Here is a 7,875-nt window from a genome sequence, read left to right on the forward strand (position 1 = left end):
TTTGATGTTCCTTAACTCGTTTTGAAGCTCTTGATATCCCCCGTCCCACAAAAAGACCACCAAAATCATTTGACTCCATCAAAAGTTTGAAACTTTGGCTTCTTTTCCTAGGGCTTCCACCACATCATCCGCTAGACCACCACCGACTTCCGCAACCTAACCAATATTGATCCCCATCGCATTAGTGGTTGCTTGATGAGTGATTTGAGTCTCCTGAGGTGTCTAGGCTACTTAGAGATGGTTGATTCTTCATCAACCACCACCACCACTTCCGCATAGGCTTACCAACCATACACTTCTGCCACACCGACTTAACCCAATTTTGTTTGTGTTGTGAGTTGTGTCTCCTAAGGTGTTTCGGCTACTTAGGGACCGTGCTTCCAACTCCGACATCGTGTATAGTCCACCACCTTACCCTCCATTTCCGCATTGCATACTGCACAACCCATTATTGCATTTCCGCAATCCCTTTGAGCTTCCGCAACCACCACCGCATTCCCGCTAACACCATTTGACATTTGACATTTGAAATTTTGAGTTTGCGGTTTTTCCGTTTCCTAAGGTGTTTCAGCTACTAAGGGACGAGTCTCCATCATCTTGGTATCTCCATCAAGATCACCGATACGTCCATTTTGCATCATGCTTTTATATCAATATTTATTGCATTATGGGTTGTTATTTCACATTATGTCACAATACTTATGGCTATTCTCTCTTATTTTATAAGGTTTACATCAGGAAGGAGAATGCCGGCAGCTGGAATTATAGGCTGGAAAAGGTGCAAATATTAGAGATCTATTCTGCACAACTCCAAAAGTCCTGAAACTCCATGGAATACCTTATAATAAATAATGAAAAATCCTCGCCAAAGATGAAGACCAGGGGGACCACACCCTGTCCACTAGGGCGCGCCCCCTACCTCGTGGGCCCCCTGGTGGCTCTCCGATGACCATCTTCTGCTATATGAAGTCTTCCGTCGAGAAAAAAACGAGAAGCAACCTTTCGGGATGAAACTCCGCCGCCACGAGACGAAACCTTGGCGGAACCAATCTAGGGCTCCGACAGAGCTGTTCTGCCGGGGAAACTTCTCTCCCGGAGGGGGAAATCATCGCCATCATCATCACCAATGCTCCACTCATCGGGAGAGGGCAATCTCCATCAACATCTTCATCAGCACCATCTCATCTCAAAACCCTAGTTCATCTCTTGTATCCAATTCTTGTCTCCATGTCCGGGATTGGTGCTAGTAGGTTGCTAGTAGTGTTAATTACTCCTTGTAGTTGATGCTAGTTGGTTTAATTGGTGGAAGATCATATGTTCAGATCCTTTATGCATATTATTACCCCTCTGATTATGAACATGAATATGCTTTGTGAGTAGTTATGTTTGTTCCTGAGTACAAGGGAGAAGTCTTGCTATTAGTAGTCATGTGAATTTGGTATTCGTTCGATATTTTGATGAGATGTATGTTGTCTAGCCTCTAGTGGTGTTATGTGAACGTCGACTACATAACACTTCACCATTATTTGGTCCTAGAGGAAGGCATTGGGAAGTAATAAGTAGATGATGGGTTGATAGAGTGACAGAAGCTTAAACCCTAGTTTATGCGTTGCTTCGTAAGGGGTTGATTTGGATCCATATGTTTCATGCTATGGTTAGGTTTACCTTAATACTTTTGTTGTAGTTGAGGATTCTTGCAATAGAGGTTAATCATAAGTGGGATGCTTGTTCAAGTAAGAACACCACCCAAGCACCGGTCCACCCATATATCAAATTATTAAAGTACCAAACGAGAATCATATGAACGTGATGAAAACTAGCTTGACGATATTCCCATGTGTCCTCGGGAGTGCTTTTCCTTATATAAGAGTTTGTCCAGGCTTGTCCTTTGCTACAAAAAGGATTGGGCCACCTTGCTGCACTTTATTTACTTTTGTTACTTGTTGCTCGTTACAAATTATCTTATCACAAAACTATCTGTTACCACTTATTTCAGTACTTGCAGAGAATACCTTGCTGAAAACCGCTTATCATTTCGTTCTGCTCCTCGTTGGGTTCGACACTCTTACTTATCGAAAGGACTACGGTAGATCCCCTATACTTGTGGGTCACCAAGACTCTTTTCTTGCGCCGTTGCCGGGGAGTGAAGCGCATTTGGTAGGTGGAATTTGGTAAGGAAAAATTTATATAGTGTGCTGAAATTTACTTTCACTTGTTACTATGGAAAGTAATCCTCTGACGGGCTTGTTCGGGGTATCTTCATCCCGACCAGTAGAGCAAAGAGTTGCTCCTCAACCTACTGAACCTATTGAAAATGAAATTCCTTATGAGTATCCTTTGGGTATGATAGAAAAACTGCTAGCTAATACTTTTACAGGAGATGGAACAAAGCATCCTGATGAACACCTAATATATGTGGATGAAGTTTGCGGATTATTTAAGCTTGCAGGTATACCCGATGATGTTGCTAAGAAGAAGGTCTTCCCTTCATCTTTGAAGGGAGACGCATTGACATGGTATAGGCTATGTGATGATACGAGATCATGGAACTATAGAAGATTGAAATTGGAATTTCATCAAAAGTATTACCCTATGCATCTTGTTCATCGTGACCGCAATTATATATATAATTTTTGGCCTCGCGAAGGAGAAAGCATCGCTCAAGATTGGGGGAGGCTTAAATCAATGTTATATTCATGCCCCAATCATGATCTCCCAAGAGAAATAATTCTTCAAAATTTTTATGTTGGGCTTTCTGAAAATAATCGCACCATGCTCGATACTTCTTGTGCTGGCTCTTTTATGATGAAGACTATTGGATTTAGATGGGGTTTATTGGATAGAATTAAATGCAACTCTGAAGATTGGGATCTCGATGAAGGTAAGGAGTCAGGTATGACACCTAAGTTTGATTGTGTTAAATCTTTTATGGGTACCGATATTTTCCATAAGTTTATCACTAAATATGGACTTGATTCTGAGATAGTGGCTTCTTTCTGTGAATCTTTTGCTACTTATGTTGATCTCCCCAAGGAGAAGTGGTTTAAATATCATCCTCCCATAGAAGTAAAAGTAGCTACACCAATTAAAGTTGAAGAAAAAACTGTCACTTATAATGATCCTATTGTTCCTACTTGTTACGTTGAGAAACCACCTTTCCCTGTTAGGATAAAGGATCATGTTAAAGCTTCAACTGTGGTCCGTAAAAGCAATATTAAAACATATACACCTCCTGAGCAAGTTAAAGTTGAACCTAATATTGCTATTGTTAAAGATCTCTTGTTTGATAATATAGATGGGCATGTTATTTAATTCTATAATGGAACTGCTAGAATTGCTAAACCCTGTGATATAGATAAACCTAGACCTGTGGTAGTGCTATCATGGCTTATGTGATATGGGTGCTAGTGCTAGTGCAATACCTATTGACTTATACAATGAAATTATGCATGACATTGCACCTGTTGAGTTAGAAGAAATTGATGTCACTATTAAAGTTGCTAATAGAGATACTATTTCACCAATGGGAATTGTTAGAGATGTTGAAGTCTTGTGTGGGAAAACTAAATATCCTGCTGATTTTCTTGTTCTTGGTTCCCCACAAGATAGCTTTTGTCCCATTATATTTGGTAGACCCTTCTTGAATACTGTTAATGCTACCATAGATTGTACAAGGGATGTTGTTACTGTCGGCTTAGATGATATGACTCATGGGTTTAATTTCTCTAAATTTAGTAAACAACACCGTGAAGAAGAATTTTCTAGTAAGGATGAAATTATTGGTCTTGCTTCTATTGTCGTACCTCCTAGTGATCCTTTAGAACAATATTTGCTAGACCATGAGAATGATATGTTTATGAATGAAAGAAGGGAAATAGATGAAGTATTCTTTAAACATGAACCTATTCTGAAACACAATTTGCCTGTTGAAATCCTAGGGGATCCCCCTCCACCTAAGGGTGATCCCGTGTTTGAGCTTAAACCGTTGCCTGGTAATCTTAAATATGCTTATCTTGATGAAAAGAAGATATATCCTGTTATTATTAGTGCTAACCTTTTAGAGCATGAAGAAGAAAGATTATTGAAAACTCTGAAGAAGCACCGTGCTGCTATTGGATATACTCTTGATGATCTTAAGGGCATTAGTCCCACTCTATGTCAACATAAAATATATTTGGAAGCAGATGCCAAACCAGTTTGTGATCCTCAACGACGTCTGAATCCTAAAATGAAAGAAGTGGTAAGAAAAGAAATACTAAAGCTTCTGGAGGCAGGTATAATTTATCCCGTTGCTGATAGTCAGTGGGTAAGTCATGTTCATTGTGTCCCTAAGAAGGGAGTTATTACTGTTGTTCCTAATGATAAAGATGAATTGATTCCACAAGGAATTATTACAGGTTATAGGATGGTAATTGATTTCCGCAAATTAAATAAGGCTACTAAGAAAGATCATTACCCCTTACCTTTTATCAATCAAATGCTAGAAAGATTATGCAAACATACACACTACTGCTTTCTAGATGGTTATTCTAGTTTCTCTCAAATACCTGTGTCGGCCAAAGATCAATCAAAGACTACTTTTACATGCCCTTTTGGTACTTTTGCTTATAGACATATGCCTTTTGGTTTATGTAATGCACCTGCTACCTTTCGAAGATGCATGATGGCTATATTCTCTGACTTCTGTGAAAAGATTTGTGAGGTTTTCATGGATGACTTTTCCGTCTATGGATCTTCTTTTGATGATTGCTTGAGCAATCTTGATCGATTTTGCAGGGATGTGAAGAAACTAATCTGTCTTGAATTGGGAAAAGTGCCACTTTATGGTTAATGAAGGTATTGTCTTGGGGCATAAAGTTTCTGAAAGAGGTATTGAAGTTGACAAAGCCAAGGTTGATGCTATTGAAAAGATACTGTGTCCCAAGGACATCAAAGGTATAAGAAGTTTCCTTGGTCACGCCGGATTTTATAGGAGGTTCATTAAGGACTTCTCAAAAATTTCTCGGCCTCTGACTAATTTATTACAAAAAGATATACCATTTGTCTTTGATGATGATTGTGTAGAAGCATTTGAAATACTTAAGAAAGCATTAGTTTCTGCACCTATTGTTCAGCCACCTGATTGGACTTTACCCTTTGAAATTATGTGTGATGCTAGCGATTGTGCTGTAGGTGCTGTTCTAGGGCAAAGAGTTGATAAGAAATTAAATGTTATCCATTATGCTAGTAAGACTCTAGACAATGCTCAAAGTAATTATGCTACTACTGAAAAAAGAACTTTTAGTAGTTGTATTTTCTTGTGATAAGTTCAGACCTTATATTGTTGATTCTAAAGTAACTATCCACACTGATCATGCTGCTATTAAATATCTTATGGAGAAGAAAGATGCTAAACCTAGACTTATTAGATGGGTTCTCTTGCTACAAGAATTTGATTTGCATATTGTTGATAGAAGAGGAGCTGAGAACCCCGTTGCAGACAACTTATTTAGGTTAAAGAATGTTCTTGATGATCCACTACCTATTGATGATAGCTTTCCTGATGAACAATTAAATGTCATAAGTACTTCTCATAGTACTCCTTGGTATGCTAATTATGCTAATTACATTGTTGCTAAATTCATACCACCTAGCTTCACATACCAACAAAAGAAAAAGTTCTTCTATGATTTGAGACATTACTTTTGGGATGACCCACATCTTTATAAAGAAGGAGTAGATGGTGTTATTAGACGTTGTGTACCTGAGCATGAACAGAAACAGATCCTACGCAAGTGCCACTCCGAAACTTATGGAGGACACCACACGGTAGATAGAACTGCACATAAGGTATTGCAATCCGGTTTTTATTGGCCTACTCTCTTCAAGGATGCCCGTAAGTTTGTCCTATCTTGTGATGAATGTCAAAGAATTGGTAATATTAGTAGACGTCAAGAAATGCCTATGAATTATTCACTTGTTATTGAACCGTTTGATGTTTGGGGCTTTGATTATATGGGACCTTTTCCTGCCTCTAATGGATATACACATATTTTAGTTGCTGTTGATTACGTTACTAAGTGGGTAGAAGCTATTCCAACTAGTAGTGCTGATCATAACACTTCTATTAAAATGCTTAAAGAAGTTATTTTTCCGAGGTTTGGAGTCCCTAGATATTTAATGACTGATGGTGGTTCACATTTTATTCATGGTGCTTTCCGTAAAATGCTTGCTAAATATGTCATCAATCATAGAATTGCATCTCTGTATCACCCACAGTCTAGTGGTCAAGTAGAATTGAGTAATAGAGAACTCAAATTAAATTTGCAAAAGATTGTCAATAGGTCTAGAAAGAATTGGTCCAAGAAACTTGATGATGCATTATGGGCCTATAGAACTGCATATAAAAATCCTATGGGTATGTCTCCGTATAAAATGGTATATGGAAAAGCATGTCACTTACCTCTCGAACTAGAACATAAGGCATATTGGGCTATTAAAGAGCTCAACTATGATTTCAAACTTGCCGGTGAAAAGAGGTTATTTGATATTAGCTCACTTGATGAATGGAGAACCCAAGCTTATGAAAATGCCAAGTTGTTTAAAGAAAAGGTTAAAAGATGGCAAGACAAAAGGATACAAAAGCGTGAGTTTAATGTAGGTGATTATGTATTGCTATAAAACTCTCGTTTAAGATTTTTTGCAGGAAAACTTCTCTCTAAATGGGAAGGCCCCTATGTTATCGAGGAGGTCTATCATTCCGGTGCCAAAAAAATCAACAACTTCGAAGGCACAAATCTGAAGGTGGTAAACGGTCAGAGAATTAAACACTATATCTCAGGTAATCCAATAAATATTGAAACCAATATTATTGAAACCGTAACCCCGGAGGAATACATAAGGAACACTTTCCAATACGTTTCAGACTCCGAAAAGGAATAGGTATGTGGTACGGTAAGTAAACCGACTCCAAAACAATTTTTAAGGCACTATTTCTCCGTTTTGGAATATTTAGAAAAATAGAAAATTAAGTAGCAGTCCGAGAAGGACATGAGGGACCCACGAGGGTGGAGGGCGCGCCCTAACCCCCTGGGCGCGCCCCCTACCTCGTGAGCACCTCGTGTGCCTTCCGGACTCCGTTTTCCTGCACGATACGTATTTTGGTCGGTAAAAAATCACTATATATTCTCCTGAAGGTTTTGACTCCGTATCACGCAAATATTCTCTGTTCTTCTTTCGAGCTGTTTTTCTGACAGATCTAGATGATCATGACTTCCCAAAGTGCTTCCAAGGACAAGTTCTTCGAGAAGGTCATCAACCCTTACCTCGCAGAGGTGCTGCGACACCCTCAAACCATTGAGATGCGTGATGTGTTGCTGCACATCCGCGATGTTGAGGGACCAAAGGGAGCCGGAAGCGTGGACACGAGGTTCGAAGCAATGGAGCAACAAGTTTTCAAGTGCCAGGGGATGGTGGAGCGTGGGATCAACGCTAGCCACACGATGCTCGCAGAGTTCACTAACAACTACAAGCCGGATCCCAAGAACACCAAGGAGGCCATCTTCAAGCTACATGAGAAGATCGAGCACCTCCAAGCCCAAATCTATGACCTGCAAAACCAAAACTGTGAGTATGAATATAGATTCAAAAGAATGAGTTTGGCTGCAGATTCAAGGATTCCGGAGACTCGATCATCCTTCTATGATGGTGAACCCATGCCTTGGAAGATGGATGACAAGCCCGCATCATCAACAACACCTCCACCTTCTTCACCAACCAAGGAGATATAATCACATGGGTATGGGCACTCCCCTTGGCAACAGCCAAGCTTGGGGGAGGTGCCCCGGTATCGTATCACAATCACAACTCCTATCTTTACCATTTTCCTTAGTTCGA

The sequence above is a fragment of the Triticum aestivum genome, chromosome 6A (assembly GCF_018294505.1).
Source record: "Triticum aestivum cultivar Chinese Spring chromosome 6A, IWGSC CS RefSeq v2.1, whole genome shotgun sequence".
In the NCBI taxonomy this organism is placed as follows: Eukaryota; Viridiplantae; Streptophyta; class Magnoliopsida; order Poales; family Poaceae; genus Triticum; species Triticum aestivum.